Here is a 24,671-nt window from a genome sequence, read left to right as displayed (position 1 = left end):
AGTAACCCCAACCTTCTCACCAGTCTTCTTTCCCACCAGTTGCCATGCTATTTCCCTCCCTCAGGAGTATCCTCTTCCCAAAACTTCTAGGAAACTCCTGGAAGCCAATCTGCATTCTTTCCCCAAAATTGCCCATCAAAACCTGCTTTCTAATCCTTGCTGCTTGGTGAGAGGCAAATGGTCAACATCTAACAGATGTCACCCACCCCAGAACTGTCTATATTTCAGGCTGAAGACATGTATCTCAGATCATGTCTCATCCATCTTTGTATCTCCTGGACCTGTCAAGAGATGGGGACCATATTTCCATATTCTGATATCATATTTTTCAAAGCAAAATCACAGCACCTGGTCTGATGACATGAATACACTTAGAGGAAGAAGACAGACTGGCTTTCACACATACAATAAGTACTCATCAAACATTTATTGAATATGAATTTGTGTGCTCATTGATGGAGTCAGCGAAGAATCACTGAATGTCTACGATGCCCATGCACACAGCAGGTGCTCAATAAAGAACAAAGGATGGACTATTAGGCATCAGAAGCTTCCCTCCTCATAGGCTTTCATACTCAGCCTCTGTAACAGATGTGTCTGATACCTGCCTTCCATCTCTGTGGTCCATTCTGACTTCAGCCACGTATCTCACCCTGACTTCATGCCATCACAAGAAGGCTTCCTTCTGTGGCAGGCCAACTCTGAAGGAACTGCCTGGCCTGAACACAAACACAGCCTACAACTGTCAAGGTGCCAGCACACCCAGGAACGACCCTCAACCAGTGGGGGACAGGAGCCAGGAAATGGATGCCCCAGCCTCTCGTCTTTCGGGACAATAATTCTAGGAGGCATATTTAACTCTGCCTCTTAGGAGATCCCAACAGGATCGAACACCTATTGCCTACACAGTGATTTTGATAATGCACCATTATCTTAGTTGTTCTTCTTTACCTCTTCTCCCTCTCCTCACACCCTGCTTCCTAGGATCATGCCCACATCAACTACCTTTGCTTTCAGGAGAAGTTCAAACTATTTGATAAGATCAACAGCAGCGATTTCAGTATCCATGAAATACTCCAACATCCACTCTGGCTAATGAATTCCACACTGAAAACAGGGTGAGGGCCATTGAGAAACTCTTCCAGTTCTGTTGTTCTATGAAGAGGACATCTGTGGAACGTTGCAGTGAAAAGAGCACATGGTAAGTGCTAACCGCATGTCTTGCAAATTAAGTCCAGGTAAAAATACAGCTTCTTCACTAGAGTAAATAGGAAGTAATGTATGTGGCTTCCCAAATTACTGGTTTTGTCACAACATTCCCTTGCATTTTTCAGTTTTATTTGGCTCTTTTTTCCACCCTTGGCCCAATGTGTTAGAATATATTTGCCAACATATTAAATGCTACTTAAACTTCCTAAAATCATCCCAGAACAGTAAAGAAAAAAAACAAAAGCTTCTGATTGAAACATACTCAGCTATCCATTAGCATGACAAAGTCTGCATTTTATTTAGAAATTGCCATTAATAATGAAATGATGTATGATTTCCACTCCTGCAGCTCTTCCTTCCTTGCACAATCAATTATACATTTAAGAAAATACTTAGTGGATAGAAGGCTTCTCTAATTAAGCATCACTTGAGGGAGCCTGTGAGATTCTTAAAGCTAGAAAAGCTCTCTTAAATATGTAATACGGCAGAGGGGAAAAAAACACTCAAAATGTTTTAGTCTTAATTAGAAAAACAAACTTTTATGCATTCTGAACTGCTACATAAGAAAAATTCACGTACGCACATATTTTTTAACCCAATAAAGACTCTGAGGTGAACTAAATATTCTGCAAAGTATAAATTCTTTCTCTCTTTGTTCCAGATAAGAAGCCAGTACTAAATTGAAATTTGATATTTTGAGTGAGACTCAGCCTTAGAATTGCCGTCCCTTAGACAAAACAGTCTTTTCTGTCAAAATCATTGAGGATTTAAGGTTCTTGAGAAGTCTGAAAATTTTCCAAAGCTAGAATCAAACAGAAACAGCTAGTATAAAATTTCCCAGATGGCAAAACAAGGATGGTTTTTCTCACTAAAATTATTACATATCATATCCTGTTGTCAGGAGGGGTGCTTATCTTGGGATCATCTCCAATTCGAATTTGCATCCCGGTTGTCCTCGAAAACTCTCTCCAACACACCACCGCAGATTCACTCAATTTGGCAAGTCCTAACGCTTTCTCTTTCTCTCCCTCTAGAGGCAGAAAATGTAGCACTAAATAAGGCTTGATTTCAAGGCATTAGGAATAAAACTTGGGATAAGCCACTTCAACAGGAACAGAAAGCTGGCCTTGAAGGAAGGCAAGGAGTGTGACAAGAAAATTGTACAGAGGAGAAACAAAGGACAGTGGCTGAGGAGGGGTGACGAGACTAAAGGTGATGTACAGAACACCAGCTCTCTTGGCTTGCATCCTCCTGTCTCCATCTACTTCTGCTTTCTCTCCTCCACATATACCCCCGCCTCTCTCCCAGGTTCTCTCTCTCTCTCTCTCTCTCTCTCTCTCTCTCTCTCTCTCTCTCTCTCTGCCCCCCTCCCTCCTCTCTCTCTCCCATCCCTCCATTGGTGGTCTCTGTATCCCTGACTCTCTTGCTCTCTCTCTAGCCTTCCACCCCTCATATCTACCCCCAGAACCGTGGATCCATCCCCCTCCTGCCCAGGTGACTCCTCCTACAACAGGAGGGACCAGTGCGCTTCCTGAATGGGCTCTGTACATGATGCCAAGTCACCAGAGAGAGCAGATGTCCCAGGACACCTCCTTTCCCCAGCATCACTTCCCCCAGCACCCCTCGGCCCCAGGAGCCTCGGTCACAGCTTTCAGACCCTGCACCAACTGTTCTGGGGCAAAAGCAACTTTCTCCCCAAGTGCCATAAAGAAGATTTTTAAAAAATCCTTGTGCATGAATGAACTTCTAACCAGTGATGGACTCCTTTCCTCCTGCCTCTGTTCTTCCTGCTAGCCTGTCCCTCGGTGGGCCAGGAGCCCTCCTCCCCGGCCAGAAGCCTCAGAAGGAAATTCAGAAACTCAGCGACAAGAAAGAGGTCGCTCTGGGAGGAGGGGAGAGGGGACAAAGCTGGACGCCTGTGCTCTTTTTAATTCCACTTTCTGGCAAAAAAGAAAACCTCAGGTCTGACTTTAGAGCCTTTGACACATAATTGGTAGCCAATTTTCCTAAGTGGTGAGTCAATTTTCTGCTTGTGAAATGTAACTTTACCCTGGTGCACACCAGGCCCCAGGGTTTTCAATGTGGCTTAACAGCAATTATATGAATGTTAGGAAGGGGGGAAGTGTTAAAGTCCCTACATTTACATTTTTTCATGTTTTTACCTCTTAAAGGGATAGAAGACATCTCCTAACCAAGGAATCCATAAAAAACCCAACCCAAGACAGACACAGAATATTCTGAAAAAGAAAGCCATTTTAAAGCCACATCACAAAGGATACCTTTTTTTCTTTCTTTTTTTTTTTTTTTTTAATTCTCTCTAGTATTCGGACAAGTAATAGGGAGACCAATAACAGTTAAGGGTCAGGGCATCCTTCGCGCGGTTCCCCCAGAGCTCTTTTCTTTGCTCCCACCCTCCCCTCCCCTTCTCCCCCGCAGCAAACGCCCCGGTGGGCGGTGGCGCTCCCCCTGCGCCGGGCGGCCTGCGGCTCCCGCCGCACATGTGCGACTCATGTTTCGGCTTTCACTGGCGACAAACTGGAGCCGGGGCCTTTCCGTTTCGGAGGAACTCGCTACGTGTCGCTAACAACAACACAAACACCGCGGCCTCTGCTCTGTGCTCCGCTGCCCACAGTGCTCTCGGCACCAGGCTGGATTTATAGCAAGGAGCCCCGACTGTAAGAAGTAATTCATGAGTCCCCACAATACCACCACTGAGAGCACGGGCGGGGGCCGCCGGCTGCGCGCTCCCGCTCCCGGGCCTCCCGCGAGCCCGTCCCGGTTCGCAGAGGTGCCCAGGCCCCAGCAGCACAACGCGCGCGGTTTGTTCTCATTCATTTTGATGTAATTTTTTCTCTCTATAAGGGGAAAAAACGGTAATCTCCGCCACCTCCCTTTTATCATAATGAGTTAAAAATTCACTCGTCTCCAGAAACCTTCTGTAAACAATTTGTGCTTGATTGCCTGTTTTCCCCTTTCACCAAAATCACATATGCACGGATCTTCCCCCCTACCTCTTTGGAACAGTTTCTCAGAGCTATCTGGGATGCTGTCTCCAGGGCTGCAGTCCTCATTTTGCCCCAAATAAAACTAAACTCACAACTCAAAAAAAAAAAAAAAAAAAATCACTAGTCTCAAAATATGTTCCTTTGTCATCAATAGCTGCAATGGAAAAGCCATCCTACACACATATGTTTACAGAAACCTACATGGCACACGTGCACGCGGGCTCATAGTACACTCACATGCAAAAAGAAAAAAAATTATATCACTATAATGAACTTTTCTGGAAGGTTTAATATGTTTGTTTCCCAAAGACATAATTTTAATAAAACCCAACCTGATTTGGGAAGCATCTTCTATGAATGAAGTTTTGGAAAGGTGAAAAAGAAAACAAAGTAACTGATGTTAAAAAAAAAAATATTTAACAGGGAAAAATATACTAAGTAAAAATTCCACTGAAAAAAGAAGAAATCATATATTCCGTAGATGTAGGTTTATTGCTTCACATCCCTGGAAAAGCTCCTAAACTATCTCAAAGCAAGGAGGGGAAATACTGCACATGAAAGCCACCATTTGGACTATCAGACTCAACCCCAAAAGACATATAGAAAAAAAAAACCCTCAGCAAAAATACACACATGAAACTTTGTACCAGATTCTGTATTAAAAGTAGGCTTGTCAGGTCTCATGAATGCCTCCGTGGTCTGTGGTTACAAGGTTCTGCGTTCAGCCTTCAGCAAATCAGTTTGGGGGTTTCTCTAAATCAGAGCCACAGCCTATCAGGATGATCCTTTGCCACACCAACCTTTTAAATCTCACATCTTTTGTTTTTCTCCCTAACTCTCAGATGAATGGTATTCAAGTTCCTGCCTGGTCAGCCATTCCAAGCTCGAATTAAGAACCGGACAGATCCTTTACCCTGAGAATTTGGAGCTGCAAACCTTCAGAAGAGGCCCAGGGAGGGATAATTGTTTTAGTGAAGCTCGCTGCCTCTTCAGTGGTCCATGAGACCCTGCTGAGTGTGGCTGCTTACCTCTGGCAGTAACCCAGGGCAGGTTCAGGAAACTGTTTCGTGTTCCTGCCCTTAGCCTTGTGTCAATGAAGCTTGGCACATCTTTTTTGTGGTTGTAATTTAAATGAGACAACCAACTGCACAGCTGTCTTGGTCAAATTATGCAGGGCCATGTGGCCTTTCTTCCATCTTTAAAAAGTCCAGGGCACCTCTGACCATGTTTGAGGAAAGCCCAGGGGAGCAATGACCAACAAAAGGAATAGTGATTATGCCAGCAAAGGATGGAAATTTGCCTAAATGAATATATTAAAGGCTGTGCTCAGAAAATGGAAATGTTAGTTTTTAAATAGAGGCAGAATGGTGTCATGATTAAGACCCTGATCTTTGGGGTCTGACACAGCAGGGCTGGTATCCCAGCTCTACCACTTAATAGCTCTGGTGACCTTGGGCAAGTTATTTAACCTCTCAGAGCCCTAGTTTCCTCATCTATAAAATGGGGGGAAATAAGAATACCCCCAACAAAGTTACTGTAAGGACTGAATGAGAGAATACTTAGCAAATTCATGGCTTAATAAATGTTAGCTATTTTCATCCACCATCATCAACAGTAATTAGACTAATTACAACAATAACACATAGAACACGTAAAAGCCAAAGTCAGTTCCCATGCCATGGGTCATCTGTACCCCAGGAAAAGACTAATTTTACTCTGCCTCTAGTCTCGTATTTTACATATTACAGAACTACATCCTTGCCAAGTGGCAAATAAAACTTATTTGACTGAAGGTTCCTATAATCTAAATTTTATTTTATTCTGTTTATACTTCACTGAGTATTTTAACAGCTCTCTCTTTCTCTCTCTGTCCCTCCCTCAAACAAACACAAATATAAGAATATACAGAGATGCTTTCTACACTATTAAAAGCCAGCAGATATGGATACAGAAAATGAGTACACACACCCAAGAAAGGAATATAATTATCAACTTTTTTTGACAAGTCAATTCAATTATACTCAATTATGAATTGCATGGCAAAAACAAACTCTTCAAAAGACTGAAAGCATGGACCCCGTTGTATCTTTGCTCCTTGGGGCCCTTTAAAAGCTGAGGTTAAATTATAATCAGATGGCAAAGGATAAGGACTTCGCCTCGGGCCACTTCCTTGGGATAAATGACCAGTTCTTGTCCATGTTGGAAGGGATTGTTGGCCCAAAGCACCATGGGGCCAGTGACCCCTTGCTGGTCATTAATTGTTTCTGAATTCCCTAGAACCAAGGTCATTATCGCTAATATAAACTTAAATAAAAATTCCAGAGACATATGGATTTCTTTTAATAGTTAATCTTATTTCTTTTGGTTTTTATAGGGCATTACTATAGAATTAATGTTCTATACTTTAGCTCTGTAGTTGGTTTGTTTTAACAATTGATCTTGCTTAAAGTAAAAGTTTATTAGACATAAAATAAGAAATGAAGGAAAGCAAACAAAAAAACAGGAAAGCCTTAGAGGGCCTATTCTGTACTTGGAATTCTCAGAAAGTCATTATCCATGGGACTCACAAGTTTGTCTCCTTGAGGAGCTGTCAAAATATTACAATGTTTCTATGAAAGGACCCGAGAATTTCAAATTTAAAAATAGATATAGATATATAGAATCTTGTTGCTATTCTGGACAAAGTTTCTTAGTCTCTTAACTCTGCACATAATGATGGGAAAAAAATGAAGTTTTTGAGATTTTGTGACATTCTAATCTCTTTAAGCTTAAAGGATATCCACTGTATTCTCACATACAAGTACAGGATACTAGCAGAGCGTATAATTTCATAGCTTCATTCTAAAGATAGAGTTATTTGGCCTGAAAGAACATTATTCTCCCCAAAAGTACATATACAAAGTAGATATGCTAACAACTAAGAATTATGGCATGAGCACGTGCTATGTGCAACTCATTACATAGGTTCATACATATACCAACATTTAGTTGGTTTCACCTGGAAGCCAAGTCTAAACCAGAAGAATCTGGTTAGACAGCTCTGGGATGTCATGTAGGTAGCTTCTGCTGATGCCCTTTTGGGTTACCACCTCATGTAGATGAATGTGTTTGTCCACGTGCCTCACATTTTACAAGCCCACAATTTTCATTTTACTAGATGCCTTCCCCATCTTGCCCAAGTTATGCTACCAATAAATTTAAATATACCAACTCAATTAGCCTTGTAAGGTACATCATCTAAAGACCTTGCCCCAAAGCCGTCTGCCTTAATATAAATCTCAGCAATAGATGTGGGCTGTGCTTACTGCCTTACTTTCTTATCACCTAGCTTCTGATACCTGGACCAAGGTAATAAAGGAGGAATAAAAGTTGGTTGAGAATATTGCTGGTTGTTTAATTCTAACTGTGAGGCTGCTGTTTGTAGTATAGTACGTGCTGCCCAAGCAAATGCTTAATAATAGGCTACTATTCAATGTTACACATGAGAAAGAAATGACCAGATTTATAGGAGTATAGAGGATTAAAACCGTTGAGAGAGAAGGAACCTTAAAGATCCTAAGTGTCCAATTCTCTCATTTTATAAATGGGAAAACTGAAACCCAGGGAAGTTAAGAGACTTGCTGAGGCTCACATATCTAAATAACGGCAGAAGCAGTATTAAAACCACGTCTCCTGTGTCCTGGTTCAGCATTCTATACCAAGTTGCTTCTCATTTTCATTATAAATGAAAAACCCAACTTCAGCATGAGCAAGTTAACATATCAGGCTTATAACAGAACCAAAGCATGCTGGCTCACAACAGAAGGACATTCTTGAATTTGGGTATCTTGCAGACCAAAAATTAGCACAGTAGGGCATTAACCTACACTGAATCTGATGTATAATGAATTACTTCAAATCTTATATCGGGAGTGGGGCAGGGGGCCAGGTGATGGCAGGAGAAAGATGAATGATTCAATGGAACTGGTGGTGATTTGGAAAAGAGAAAGGGATTCTACACTGAATGTAATGTCTCTTATAAGTGAGTGCCCTAGAAGTGCCACATGGTACCTCCAGGGCAGTCCGCACTCAGGGACGGGGGTTACAATGCATGTAATACCGTAGATGCTTCATGAACATTTAGCAAACAAATGAACATGCTGGTTCGTTTTTCCTATTTGAGGTCAATGAAATCAATGGGTGTTTGTCCTTACCGCCTCTGTGACTAAAAACAAGAATATACCCCACAATGAAACAATTTTTTATAGGTTTAGCAGAATTATTATTTCTGGGTTCCAACATCCAAATATGTGGGAGTACAAACAAATTCAGCTTTTTTAACTGTTTATGATACTTTGGGAAGAAGAAAAGAGAGGGGAAGGGAGGAGAGGGGAGGGAAGAGATCTCTTTTCTCATCTTTTTTAAACTAGAGCATTGGCCCTAAATGACCAGATAGTGGATGCAGGAAAGAAAGACTTAGCTCTTGGCTACGTGCAATCACATAGCTGAACCAAGACAGAAAAACTAAAATTCTTCCAGATCAGCCCAACCATTTATGCAGGCCAGACAGGCATGTAATTCAGAGGCTGAGCTATTTGTCGCTTCCTCCTTTCCCCATCTTGAAGAAGTACACAAGCTGCCGATTATCCACCTCCACCCCCAGTTTACCAGGCGAATCCCCCTTTGCCTCGTGGAATTACTCTCCTGCAGCCTGGCTTGAGACTACGCCAGGGGGATAATCTCTCTCAGCACCACACCCCAGATCTCTGTCCCTCCTTGGCGGTTCAGAAGGTGTGACACACGTGCTCAGGAAACACTGTACACAAAGGCAGTTTTGAGCAGGGGAAGTTCAATGTACTTTTTTTCCCCTTTCACTATGATTTCTTCAGAATTATATTCTACAACAACACCTCATTTCCTTTATTATTATTTCTGGAAAGGACAGTTTATTAAATTTGTCTAGGTTTAAATATAAGATAATTTTTAAATTAGGACTTACTTTGAAAATTGCCAAGTTCTATATTTATGTATGTCAGCACCTTCCAGAGAAAGATAATAGAGACAACTGCTCACGATGAGACATCAAGAATAGAAAGAACTTTTCTAAAATTCCTGCTGAAAGATGACTACGGATGAACTACAAGCAGAAATTGCTATTTTTGCATAATGCTATGACATAGCATGAACAAGCACAGTTGCAAGTGAATGAAATATGTGAGCTTTTAAAAATAAAGTAATATAATATGATGGGGTATTCTGTGCTTCCTCCTCCCCATGACTGCTATAATTTCTTAGAAACAATTTAACACGTGCTCCTTGTGTGTATGGTGCACCAGGCTGGGCCTTGTTGGAGATACAGAGCTCACAGGTCTCCTTGGACCCAAATCCAGAAAATACAAGTTATACACTTCCCTGAAGCTGGTCTCCCACAAGGTGAAATGAGAGCAGAGCAGGACCCAGATGGCCCAGGGTAGTAGCAGAAAAGTCACTGGAATCAGAGCCAGGGACTTGGCTTAAGGTCCTGGCTCTGAGGCTAATTAGATCTTTGGGCAACATTACTGAGCTACTCTTGGCCTCAGCTTTCTCATCTGTGAAATGAAGGGACTGGACTGTAATCTCTGAGAGTTCATTCAGCTCTGATAGAAACCTCGTCTCTTCCTCCAACAACCTGGATTCCTCAGAAAACCTGCCCTTGAGACCTGGCTAGCTTATTGATAAGCTTGATGAAGCTAAACTATTCATTCCCCATCTCCAGGAAATGGGTACAAAATCCCCTGCTTCTCTCACAGGGTTGCCATGGGAACTAAAATGATATAGGCCAAAGAGTATGAATGTAAACTGAAAACAGCCAAACCCATGTAAAATTTTTATTTCATTCCCTCAGAGAGGTAAATGAGTGATAGAATTAAAGTGTTAGCTTTTCCAAAATTATGTATGTCTTAGTAAAGATCAAAAGCTCTTAGCTAAAGGATGAGTCTCTAACAGTAGAATTCCCACCATCAGCCAGAGTTGGGTGGGAAAACCTTGCCTGCCATCTTAAGAGCTCTGCAAATATTCCTTACTGTTTTTAAATCCAGCTGTTTAATCAAACCTCAAGGAGACGTGTCTGGTAGAGCTCACAGACTTGCTCAAACTACAAAGGATATCTAAATGAGGTGAGGAAGAGGGGAGGAAATCAGCAATTACATGTTTTGCTAACAAATAAAGATCCTACATTTCATTGCTGGAAATTCGCACGTTACTTTAGGCCCATCAACAGAAAGAACACAAAACAAGCTTAATACACCACAGGATGCAAAAAACTCACGGTGATGGTGCATACCCAACATGTCCCCCAGCTTGGGAAACAGTTTACCCACAGCCCTGCCTTGAAACCAGACAGTCTGCTAGAAAACCGATTCCCTTTCACTTTTCCACAATTACTAAGTTGTTTGTGGGAGTCCCCGGAATCATTTATAACTGAAAGAAAAAGAGAAGCCACCTTCAAACTCCAGTTTCAATAGACCTGAAATCCTTCTGGAAACCCAAAGCGGCTACACCATTTGGTATCCCTGGAGAATACGAACAAGAAATAAAACTAATCCAACCCAGTGGAGAGAAGTGCCACTGCAGAGCTTGGGCTAATTTCTTAGTAACATTCAGCCCCTAACACAAACTTTCTGCCACAAATTCTTCTGCCATTTCCGTGTACCTTAGAATTTGACTTCGTAATTCATACCCCTGTTTTAAATTTCCACCTCTAAGGGAGCCTATAAGGAATACGGACACGTTTATGTCAAAGACCTTCCAGACAGTTACAGGGAAAGGACTGAGGTAGAGTTTCTTCTTCCCAGATTGGGGGTCTGCATGCCTGGCTTATATGACCTCCAAATCCCCAATGGACACTCCAGGGACAAGGCCACTCGGACTATAGTAGCCATTTCAGTCTAGCTTACTCCTTACTAAACTTACTCCTAATTTCTACAATATCTAGGGTGGCAAATGAAGCCCAGTGGGTACTTGTAGATACAAACAAAAGCTTGCTAAAACCACCGTGTCTGGGAAACAGACATTCCCAGGCAATCTACTCTGAGCAGTAGGCAGAAATAAAAAGACTTGGGAAGAGGAGAAACAGACATATAATGTAACACAGTTTCCTGAAATTCAGTATACCAAACTTCCATGACATGTCAAGGAATCAGACCTAATTCCACCCTGATTATTTGGGGTATGTCATTATTAATGCTGCAGGAACATTTTTAAGCCACTGTCTATCAGCAATTTGATGAAAGAAAAAACTAACATCTCACAAGAAATGTTAAGAGCACTGTGATTTGAAAGAAACTACTATTAGTAAACTAAACTCTAAATAAAGAAAATTACTGCTAAGACATAGTTCTGAGAATTATCAGGAAGAGCACCAAAACACTAACACTGCTGTATATAAGAAATTATTCACGTATGCATTTGAGTAATTCTGCATTTTAATTTAACCCTTTGAAACATTAATCAAACCTTGGCTAATTATAGGAATTAAGGAATTAAACGATGGAATCTTCTAAAAGATATTATTTAAAAGGCAGTTTATACAATTACTTGTATAGATGTTTGCTTTAAAGAGGAAAACAGTTCTACTGTAATGAAAAGGGTCTTAGAAAATTAAATTAACAAGGGGGGACCAGGCTGATATGAAACTAAATTAGCATCAAATGCAAATTACAGGGTACTTAATGGTAGAAACAGGTGCAGAGAAGAACCCTAAATGAGATAAATGAATAAAACATCCCTCTCCACAAATGTGGAAGCTGACACAAAGTCAATGATATGAATAATTCAGCAGCCTCCACACTGCTGTTGAGGTCAGCCTGCCTTGACCTTTGAAACAGGAAGTAAAATTCAGTTCAAATTTGAGTGACTGGAAATATAACAGTTATTTGTTTTTATATTAAAAAACCCACAGAATTTTTTTAAAATACAGATACAGGAAATATACAATAGAATTACAGTTTGAACTAAAGAGAGGTTACATAATCAAAGTAGTTGATAAACAAAGAAATAAAAAAATCATTAGGTAAGATTTTCCACAAACCATGTTCAACATGGAAATTCTAAAAATAAACAAGTAAAAGCATGTATATCAGTGTTCAGCTTACTGATCAAACTCCCTGTGAGAATAAATTTCTAAATTTTTACCCTTTCTTCACATTATTTTATTGTGTTAATGTAAAAAAAAGCATTATAATTTTTTAAAGTAGCCACATATTTTTTATTAATAATGCAAAGTAATCTCTCACTTTTGTAAGACAAAATTTGGTTAAACTAGATTTATAAAAATCTTTATGAAGCTGCTCTTTTTTTTTTTTAATCCTTCAAACCCTGATTTAATAAATGTTGCAGCCCCAAAATTAGGTTATCTTGTAAAAATGCAACCCGGGTTCAAAAACAAATCATTCCCATAAGTGAATATCTATCATGGCTTTATGTGTCTTTTATGCTTTTTCTTTCCTTCTTTGTATGCTTCAAAAGTATTTTGTACAGTTAACTAGTGAAAGTACTTTCCTTATTTCAAATTGAATTTGGTGCTGCTAGAGATTAATATGGTATGACAACAAACCAATTTCTACAAGCTAGAAAGACAGCAAAATATATATGGTATATCACCCTCATTGTTATTTTACAGGATGGCATAAAAGATGTTTGATAATAGTGGTTATCTCTGCCCTCCAATTGGTTCTATTAATGGGACCCACAATTTGGCTATCTACCTTTCATCTATCTACTGTGCCTGTCTGATGAGAGATTATGTTGAAAGAGGAGCTTAATTTTATTTTCTAGATTTAGAGAGGGTTAAAGCTACGCGCACACACATACACAAGGCATCTAGGAGAAGTGGTAAACTAGCCTGCAGTATAATTACCACAGGAGGAAGTTTGAGATGTGCTCCTTCTAAATCCAAGGGTTTGTTTAGCACAAGCAAAATTAAAGATGTGGGGTGTGCGTTTTTTAAATTATTATTATTATTATCTTATCGGCTAAATCACTCCTCGGTCAACATTTAATAAAGGGTGATAGACCAAACACGGCTGATTTGGGGCTTGGCGTAATGACCGACCTGAGTGAAGGTTTGTGTACAAAGTGGCTCCCCATTAAATAGGGCTCTGTGGAAGCAGCTGGTTCTCATTTTGAAACAACCGGTTTCTCTATCCCCAAGTGCTAAAGAAAATAATCCCTGCCATCTATGACTACACACTTTCACAGAGGCAGCAATGAGAATTTGATTGTGGAGATAATTAAAGTCATTCCTGGAACTTCCAAGAAAAAAAAAAAAAGGAGGAAAGAGGTGGGATTGAAAGAAAGAATAGTCAATGATAGTGTTTAAAATTAAACTATGACAAATCATCTGGAGTGGAGGAGGAGGAAGAGGAGGAGGAATCCCTGCCCTTCACGGAATTTGGTGGAAGCAGCTCTCTTTTCTCTCCACTCCGCAGCTCCAGGGGGAGGCCGAGATGCCATCAGTCAGGGCCACAGCCCCCAGTGTCCGGCTTGGACACCGAAGAATCAATCAAAACACAGCCCAAGAAACTCCTTGTCAATGACGGCATGTCACAATGAGATTTTTTTTTTAAGTTTCAATCTTAAATAAAATAGTCGGGGAGGAATCCATTGGGATTTTTTCAACAAATAGTCATTCCAGATGATCTGAAACATTGACATTATTTCAATGTTAAGAGCAAACAAAAAAGAAAGATATCAGGCCTTTGAAGAAGAGCCTATTTTTTGTGTTTTGCTTTAACACTGTGCTGCTCAATAAGAACCCATGCTCCCATAGCCTGAATGACATTCTGCTGAAGCTACGTTCCTGAACGCCTACAGATTTCACGGGCTTGGGGAAAACTAAAATATATGTCATCTATCTGTCTGCACAATCTGCCTTTAACAGGAAGAAGAGAGGGGCTCAATGAGGACAATCTGGGGTCTCCCAATTAACCTGATTAGTTCAGCACATTGCTCTCACGAATGACATCTTACCTTGAAAATAAGGGAGAACTTCCCTCCTGGAGAACACACAGGAGCCCCCAAAGCCACAAGGATACAGCCTATCAAACGTGAAAGGCCTCTGCTTCTCCTCCCTCTTCCCGGCTGGGCTGGCTCACACGCAGGTCAGGGAGACCCGCAGACACACGGGGCCTGATTGGATTTTGTGTCTTAAGGACAGGAGGCAAGCTCCCGTCTGCCCAGGTGGCCTTGGAGAAGGCTGAGAAAAGGGATGCCCTGTAGGCAACTTCAAGCCTCTTCTTTCAGAGTCAACCAGGCACATGATGGGATTGTGGTTGGGGATAGGGGGGTTGGGGGATTCATTAACCCTTCAATCACCAGAGTAGCACGTCAATATTATACCTGCCTGAAAGAAAAAACGGTGAATTCTGGTCTTCTAACATTATATAAAACAAAGGCACTGCTGAAACATATGTTACCCTAACACTGATTTCATATTTGATATGATAATAGAAGACTACCAAGTTGCTATACAAAAATAAAGCTTTCCCCCCAAACTCTCTGAAATCTGCTTGCTTGCAAATGATACCCTGTGTGTGTGTATGTGTGTGTGTGTTAAATTCACATTTATCGTGTATAACAGACATACTAGTTAACAGAATATATTCTTGAAAATGTGCTTTGTGCGAATGTCAACAGCAGGGTTTTTCACTTACTTGTCTGCTCTGTGATTTACTTGATCAATTAAACAGTTAGGCAATGAGCAGATTTGCATGGTAATCGTGTGAAGATTAACATTTTTAAGTGTAACAAATTTAATATTTTATCTTACATTTTCTGTTTCTCATCATTCTTTAATGGCGGTGCTTTTTCACTTTATTGTGTAGTTATAACAAGCCTGTCTTTCGGCAGAGAGATGAGACCACCAGATTCAGCAACTCCATTTCTAACTCCTCTGTTTCTTTCACTTCACAGAAACACATTCTATGCACCTACTACACAGCAGTGGGGCAACCGTGCTGAGTCCTGGAGATGCAGCAGCAACCAAATACACTCAAACTGCCCTCTGGGGTTTACAGTCTACCTCCTAAAGAGCTGATCTGCCTCACCAATACCAACGGGAACTAAAATTAGAATTTCACAGCTAGAAAGCATCTTAGAGATCTTTTCATTCCAGCCCTTTTAAAAAAAAATAACAGCCACCTTCTATTGAATGTGATTTATGTGCCAGGCATTGTGCTAAGTGCTCTCCATGCATTACTTACTCCTCACCACAACTACAAAGTAGGAACTACTACTCCTATCCTGGTCTTACAGATGAAGAAACTGGTGCTTAGAGAAGTGAGATGATCTGTCCACAGCCCGAAGTTAACACTGGCAGAGCTCAGATTTGATCCCAGCTGGTCTGACTCCACGGCCTGTGGTCTTAACCAATGTGTAGACTGCCTCAGAGGAGCTCAATAAAACCACAGAGTTTGCCTGAGTTCAATACCACTGCATAAGAGCTAACAGGCAACTTTCAACCCAGGGATATTTTTCCTTTGCATCATGATCTTTATCTATCTGCAATAACATTCTCCTATTTAAAAAAAAAAGTCAATACATTCTTTTCTACACTTACTATTCCATTTTTTCTTCAACTCTGAGGTCCCAAGAGGGCAGGAACGATGTGTGTCTTACTCACTGTTATATCACCAACTCTGAAAACAGTGCATGGCATATAGTAGATGCTAAATAAATATTTGTGGAAAGAAAAAAAAATGAGTAACTCCTCACCAAGATGACTTAGCCACCATGGTAAACTTCAGTACCATGGCAATCATCATATTAAGAGTAACAATCCATATGGAATATATATTATGCTTAGATTGCAAGAGCTGCCTGGTTTCAAGCACCTAATATGTGCCAAACTCTGTGCTAAGTATTTTAACCCACACAATTCTTCAAAATTGAGATGATTTTCCCATTTCAAAGATGAAAAATTGAACCCCCTGAGGCTCAGGTATTGGGAAGCGATGGTGGGGGGATTGATTGTCTACCAATGGACCCCAAATTCTAGGCCTTTTCCATTATACTCTGCCTTCTCCCACATTTCTCTTTGGATTAGTGCCTGTTTTATCGCCCCACCCGGAGTGAAACACACAATGGTTTACTCACCAAATTAAATGAGGACACAAGAACTGAAATATTGCTCTAGCAATGGGTACAACAACTTATATTATTACTATTATTTTTAATCCCAAAAGTTAAGTGCCAGATCTACTAAGAAAACTGTTTAGGTAACAAGATTTAGATTAATTCATGGACAGGATGAAATATGGACACCAAGAAAAATAAATGAGGCTACATGAAATAGAGAAGAGAAAAGATCAGGCTTAGAGCTAGGACACGGAGTTTCTAATCACTTGTTTTGTCACTAATAAAGTTCCTTCAGCTGTGTGCCTCAGTTTACATATCTGTAAAACGGGGTTAATTTGTGCCCTAACATTTCTGTAAGGAGAATTCTCTGAAATACTACACCTTAAAGGTCACTGATAACTTTGCAAATTCCATTCAGATGTAAATTACTATTAAACTCACAATGGTCAGGGATTTTGTTTGTTTTGTTTTAAGGCGCTCATAGGCCCAGATTCAGATGTTGGTCTTCAAGAAAATATGCCGGACAGCCAGAAGAGGACACTCCTACTCCTATAGCCACAGAATTAACTACTCAATTTTTTGAAAGATATTCCGAGATGTACGCCATACACCTGAGATTAGAATCTGGCTTTAAGAAAAAAAGATTGTGTAGCGAAACACGGATTTTCAACACTCTAATAGCTTCAAAGATAAGTCTTAACCAACTTTCTTTTTTTAAAGAACTTCCTAATAAATAAAAAAGAGACCTCATTTTTTATCTTTGTTTTTGTCTTCATAATGTGTGTGTGTGTGTGTCTGTGTACAAGCGAGAGGAACGAAACCTGACACAGGTCCAGGGTTCTTCAAACTAATTTTTCGCTTTGTGAGGGGACTTCAACCAATAGTGCATCCAAGACTATCAAAAATGATGCTTTAATATATTACTAACAGATCAGAATACTAATGAATGGGAAGCATATTCAAAATAGGGGGAAGTTATGTTCTATTGAACAATGATAAATAAATCGCAAGTAGCATGATAGTCTGACCTTTAGATAGCGTTTAAAAAAAAAAAGCTTTAGTCAAATCACGGGTGTTTTGGGAAGGTGGAGGATGAACAATGTCTGATCATTAGTCAAGCCATCCGCCTGCACTCTACTGCCTCAGTCTCACCTCCAGCCTGCGTAGGAGGCACCTTCCAGCGCAGGCAACCTCGGGGCACAAGCAGAAAGCAAGGTCACATGGAAAAGCAGCAGCTACCATCATGGAACATGATATCCTAATCTTTGATCATTTGCAAGTTATTGATTAAAAAAGAAAAAAAAAGTTACTTCAACCTGGACATGCTATATCATGAGTGTTCATACCCTACGGAAGGGCTCTCCTGACCTTCCCACCAGACATAGATAGTATCAATATTTGGTCAATCAAGCAGCAAATGAGCAAAAAAAAAAAAAGGTCTTTAGGGATTCTTGATATTGACCAAAGGAGCATTTTTTAAAACCACCATAACCTTGACATGAACCAAAATTTGAGAATCTTGCCAAAACCCTATACGCCATGTATAGGGACCATGTCCAGACTAAAAATGCACACAGGCGATGTGATTACTACGTTCTCTTTTCTCCCTCTCCTGGCACAGAAAGTGTTAAAGAAAACAATAAAAGGACAAGTTAAGTGTACAGGGTAGGATTTACTGACATTTACTTTTAATCTTATGGCCCTTCACTCTGTAGCTTATCGGGCCTCTGTCAGTCCTTTTTCCTCCTTTACATTTCATGAGGAGCCCCCCATGCTGCTACTGAGAGACAGAGCCCAAGTGTCTATAAGCTTTTTGTCAGGTAAAAAAGAGAAGAAAAAGGAAAGGAACAAGAGGAAAAGCAAAGCTAAGAGGCATCTATTAGATGTCACTAGGCTTTTGTATTCATGTCAATGATTCAGGATGAGAGTATTTGAAATAATCTTATTGAGAGGAATCAAAAGGCCCACCGAGGGAGAGGCTGCTCGGTAGCATATGGCAAAGGCACGCACAATATCTTATTAAAGATGTGTTGGCTAACACTATTACTTTATATTATATTACAAAACTATTGTGCCTCAAACAGTTAGCAGGATGGTATAGTTACCAAGTGCCATTTTGGAGGTTATTGTGTGGGATCGAGCTATATGATTTGCCAGCTTGTCTAGTTACACCTTTCCAAGTAGGGTTTGGAGGCAAGTTTGGAACTGGAAACAAGCACTTCACCTTCAAAAATAAAAATCCCCAAAGCACACTGAAGACCCCTCTGTTCCCACTGAAAGTGAATATACATTACACAGATGAAACGCCAATGGCATTCTCTTCCCCAGAATCAGTTTCATTAAGTTTGCATCATTTACCATATGTGACCCCCTGCCGCACCCCCCCCCCATGAAAAATACGCAAATACGCAGGGTTGTTATTTTGTTTTTTTTTTTTTTTGGCTTGATTCTCTTCCTCATGAAAAATACACACACACACACACACACACACACACACACACACACTCAGCTTCACACATTAGCAGGGTTAAGGCAATTAAAATTCTATTACAATAAGTACTGTAACATTAAAACCTTCATTTACCTCTGGACAAAGGCTTGTAACTGGAGAAAGAGTTTGTGAGGGATTTTTATCTCCATCTACCCCCAGCTTTAAAGGCAGCAAGCAACCAAAGACAAACCTGTACTGTTCACCATATTTCATTGATTGCAATTGGAGTATTTAGGTCACTTTTATATTGTCCAGGATGGTATACAATTACTGTTTGTAAAGGGAGGGATGAGACGGTGGGAAGAGAGAAGGAAAAATTAATGGTCTATTTCAGATAATACCTGATGCAAATTAAAATGACCAAAATACCACCTCTTCATATGCAGGAGCTTCTAAATGGAGTTTTTAAAATCTGGTCAATTTTTATTAAAGAGTTTGGTCAGGTGCTGGCAGTAAGGAAAAACAAGGGAAATTTATCAATGGAGAGTTGCACTTGGGGAGGGGTTTGGGTTTTTTCCCATTCTAAGCAATTTCTTTTAGAAAAGTAAAAGCATATTTAATATAGTGATATATTCTCATCACAAACTGACTGTGCAAACTTGTTAGATGACACACAAGGGACTTTGTACTGCTTTTCTGTATTTTTCCAGAACTGTTACAAAAATAAAGTTATGAAGACATAGGATTAAAAACCCACACCATGGGCTGACACCCAGGCCAGTTACACATATGCACTGCTGATTCTCTGAAGCTCCGTTAAATACATTTCTTGGAAGTTGCTGCCATTATTTCCTTTACAGGAAAACCACTGTTGTTCATTATACAGTGTCTGCAGTAGTATTATACCATGTAAAAGTACTTTGCATTCTGATATATTGTCAGCATATTTGAAATCCATTTGAAAGTATCCTGGGTGTGTATTTGGAAATAGCTGATAGCCAATGGAATATTATAGACTGCTATTAGCTGGTTGTATTCGTTATTTTCTTATCACTGTAGCAAACTGCACACAAATGTACAGGCTCATCTCATATTCAGAATGGTATTATCTGATATGTGATAAAATTTAGAATGATAGTCTCTCACATAAGTCTCATCGCTAATAATCACATGAATTCCCACTGAGAAAACAAATGTTTAAATACAGTAGGATTAATAAACAACCATAAATTCCTGCTCATTGTCAGTGCTGGCTTTTCACTTTTGGCAAAACGCAAACCTCTCAAACCAACCAAGAGGACAGCAATTATTCTGCATGCAGCAATTTTAGAGGGTGAATTTCTCCTCCTTTTATTTTAGTGGGGCATTCAAAGATAGGAAATCAGATGATATAAAAGGCATATCAGAGCTCTGAAAATGCATTTATAGCTCTGGTTCCTCAAGCCTCAGACAGCTGTTTATGCACCTTGGGGAGTGATTACGTTTAGTGGTTGGTCCTTCTAAAAACTTAAGACCAAAATAATAAGAGTTGAAAGGTCAATGAAAAGCCATGAAACTCTGACTAAAAGCCTCATCTGCAACTTTAACAAAAGTATATGTTTATGTTTGCGTTAGCTGAGGACTTTCTTTTTACCAAAGATAAAGAAAAAAATTTTAGAGAATTTTTGGATCAAAGCTGATGATAAAAGACAAGGAAATCACTTATTGTCAAGGGGCCCTGATGCCTTCACAATCTTAGGATTGTAGATATAAGAATTAGAATATAGCCCACCCTGCTCAATGGTTTAAAAAAAACTCCATTACCTCCTAATTCTAAAGTTTTACTATTGTCTTCCTATTACACAGATGAACACATATGTTACATAAATACATGGGGATCAATTCAATCAAGAAATTAGCTTGGTGATAAGACAAAATGCACTTTTCTGAAAAGTCCTATCACAGCATTTCAATCTCTTGGATGAAGAGCAGATCTTAAGTAAAACTGTTTCTCTGAACAATCCTGATGTAAATCAACAGGTAAAATGGCCATTCCAATATTTTCGCTCCTGAACATTCTATTTCAGACAACAATCAAACAACAAATCCATTTGGTGTTACCTAAGTGAAAGTGATCTAGATGTGAAAGCCCTTTAGAAAATCCTGGATAAAAACAAATATACACTTTTTTTTTTTTTTTAGGAGACCCTTGGGTAAGTGTGGCCTGAAGAACTAGTTCCAAAGAGGCTAAATTCTTTATGTTACAAATTCATGTATTTTTTTTTAAATGTTACATGTCAGGGCTTATGTCTCAAACATAGATACAGAGATTCTTATAAGTGGAAAAGAAAGACAAATCTGTTAAAGCTTCAATAAGCAAACGCAAAACCTTCAGAGGTATATTAGTTGGCAGGCTTTAAAAATCCATGTTTTTACTATTGGCTGTGAGGAACTCAAAACTTGCCAGTTCCTCAAGTCACATTGTATCCCGAAAGGACTATATCTAAATTCACATGAGACAGGAGGAAGTAATTTGAGGAGGAATTTCATCCTTCATTATTTCTATCTATTAAAAGAAGAAAGTCCAGTTGTCAATTCTCAGGATCCACAGTCCCAGGAAATGAAGAAATGGGCTCTTATTTTCTCCCTTTATTTAGTGATCCAACTGTTTCATCAATCACACTGACCTTAAATTGAAAAACCAACCAAACAAACAGTGAGCTGTCCACTATCCCGCCCTACTGGAAGTAAGCGACACAAATCTGGCCAGAAACTTTAGGGCTCTATGTGAAAGAAATCCTGCAGCATAATTTGGAGAAACAAATGTTTTTGTAAGACCATCTGTATTCATCCATGTCATTGCTCAAAGGCAGTTTAGTGAGCCAGGGTAGGAAAATTAAGAGTTTTGCGAAGCAAATCTAGAATGGACGGTAATCCTAACTAACTAGATGAGAAAAAGCAGTCTGCACACTTCATATATTCAGTCAAGCATTTATAAAGAAGTTTCCACAGAGAAAATAGGTTTTTTTTTTATGAATCCAGAAAAACTGGGTTCCCAATTCAGACGACCCTATGTGACTTGTGTTATTATCATCTTTTCTGATTCTTACCAAGTAAACCTAATTAAGAACCTCCCTCATTAGTCTTCCAGAAAAATTAGCACAGCTTATGCTAATTACTCCTGCAAAATTTAATAAACTCGTTGAAATGGGAATAGTCTAATGAGGTTTTATTTATTGAACTAAGATAACTCCAAGGAAAAAGGTTAGGACTCAAGGATATCCAATGTGGTAATAAAACTACAATTTATTCAATTTCTAAACACGAATTTTATTGCAAACCTTTTAAATTCAAATATGAGTTACGGTATGAATATGTTAGATCAATCTCCACCTTAATCCAATAACTGCAAGTCATTCTTTGCTTTTTACTTTAACAATAATTACCACACATAGCCCTTTACCTCAATGATAATGAAATTTGCTGTTATTAGTTCCTGGTCACCAGCTATTAAACATAACACATTTGACTTTTCCCACGTCTACACAGCCCAAATATGAGACCATCGCACACAGCCTGGTTTTTATACTTCTCAAACAATTTGGCAACAGGCAGAAATATAACCTGACAGCCAACTCCAGATGCACAATTCGTACATCTACAGAAATTTTCCTCCAAACTTTTTTGAAGTGACTTGACAAATTGTCATAATTGTAAAAAGAGTTGGGGTCATATCTTTCTTACTTTGCTGCATGCCATTATAAAAGAATGAAGTAGAAACACATTTTCTAAATCACAGTATTTAACTGCTGATTTTGTTAATTCCACTTTCTTGATAGAATATGCCAAGCTGATGTCCCCAAACTGCTGGCAGCAAATAATACAGCCAAAATTTAACACAGAAATAGCTTATCCTGCACCATTGCCGTATGACCAGAAAGCCTCTTCTATCAATCCTATAAATAGTTTTCCTGAATAACCACTGCTAAAAGTCTTTTGAGTGATAAAAATAGCACTGTTCTTCCAAAATCCAAAGGACAAGCAAAGGGAGCTAAAAATTATTGGTGCCCAAGAGGTGACTGCGTGTTAAAACTATGCTAAATCCTAACACAAGGATTGCCTGTACCCTCAGCTCTATAACTGCATATTGCATGAATTTTGTAAAAACAGTTACTATTGCTACTGAATGCAGGCCCCATAACCTATTTTTACAAAATATGCAGGGATTCGCATAAATCTGAAAGCAAATCAAACCCTAAGCATGTAACGCAGATATTATGCAATCGGTAACACAGAATCAAATTGGAAACTATGAAATTCAAACACGGTTCCCATCATTTTTTTTCCTTTGCAGCAATTTTATGGAATTAAACATCTTTTCTATTTTGCCCTTCCTTGTGTAAGTTCTTTTCCTGTTGTTATTCTCTTCTCTTGTTGTTAAAAATGGAAGTTTCACATATCAGCACAGACAGGACCGGCGCTTTTAAAACCTTTGGCCGACTGAAGGGCAAATAAATTCTGAAAACTCAGATGCAAGTAAAAATAGCTAAGTGGGGTTTTGCATATCAGCTGGCATCGCTGCTTGAAAAGACAGTTCATGGGAGACAGTGGCAACAGCCAGCAAATAAACATATGTTGGGACTCGTGTAGATACCCTGCGTTTCAGCTGTTTTTCAGGTACTCCTCTCTTAACAGACCAAGATTGGCTAACACCATTTTTGCTTTGTCAAACCAAAAAGGAAAAAAATGAAAAGGATAAATGTCATGAGTAATATCTCTAAAGCCACCAACAGTATAAAGTGCACCCTTATTTTGCCTAAATTGTTTGAACTATCCCAGCCAAGAAAAGGTTTTAAGTACCCTACTGGGACAGATGCAAGGCGGCAACAATAGAAGCCACACTAATGCAATCCAGGTAACACAATCCTGTTTCAAAAACACAGGCCGGGCTAATTACAGCGCTGCTGAGTCAAGTTTCTTATGCCACTGCAACCCACAGAAACAGGTCAAAATCAAATGTTATTCAAACCACAGTCATATCAACCTTCTATATCAGAGTCACGGCTTAAAACCAAACGAAGAACTTAAAAGCTTAACCCATTCAAAAGCAAAAGAAGTGTTTTCATTGCGGGTGGCAAAGTAAGATTCTTGTTATCATCTAAACCAAAATAAACCGTGTGGCAGAACCAAATGCTGCTAGTTTCAAAGTTTGGGGGAATATTTGGGCTGGTCCTTTGATCAGAACACTTTCTTTTTAATAGAAGAGTAAAATCTGCTTAAAATAACAAATGGTATTTTGAAGAGAGGTATTTGTGAAACAAACAGCGTAAAGGTTATGTTTACTTTTTATCTTATTCATTTGAAGATTTATCTGCCATTGCAGAAAAAAGAAATTACATAATGGCACGTCTGCTTTTGTAGATAAACATGCTATGCTAATTCTATAGGCAGCACACAACTTCATTACACACTAAACCACTGATGTTTTTAACTTTGAATCAAAGACATTAATCCTCACTTTTCAAGCAAAGATATATGTTTTGGGTGAATATTAGTGAAAGATATTTAGTTAAAATATCCGATTGAAATGTAAGCTTTATAAAGCTACTTGGTAATCAAAACTGGGTTTAAGCCTGAAGAATCACATAAGTCAAAATCAACCACCGATGTTTTGTCATAAATTACAATGAAGCAAACACTTTCTCAGTTAACTGAAAAATGATAGAGCAAGCCTCCAAAAAGTAAAGAATTGGAAAGACAGATAGGTTGGGGGGGAGGGGAGGGGGGTCTCAAAAAGCAGTATTTCCAAACCCCAAAAGGGACTTTGTTCAGCTGTTGATTTCCTCAATGAGGGATCAAGTCAGTCTTACTTGCAAGACTCTTCCAGCTAGCAGAGGGTGCTAGCTCTCTTCCTAGCTGACAACTGACAGTATCTATAAACCTTCCAGGCCATT

General features: G+C 39.4%; 1 protein-coding gene across 8 annotated transcripts in view; it reads right to left on the bottom strand.

Annotated features, from left to right (window-relative positions):
• The window catches only part of EBF1 (EBF transcription factor 1), a 383,593-nt gene that overhangs the window by 333,087 nt on the left and 25,835 nt on the right, over positions 1 to 24,671 (bottom strand). The gene's annotated exons all lie outside the window — the stretch shown is intronic.

Source organism: Hippopotamus amphibius, chromosome 1, assembly GCF_030028045.1.
Source record: "Hippopotamus amphibius kiboko isolate mHipAmp2 chromosome 1, mHipAmp2.hap2, whole genome shotgun sequence".
In the NCBI taxonomy this organism is placed as follows: Eukaryota; Metazoa; Chordata; class Mammalia; order Artiodactyla; family Hippopotamidae; genus Hippopotamus; species Hippopotamus amphibius.
This window is presented reverse-complemented; position numbering and strand designations above follow the sequence as displayed.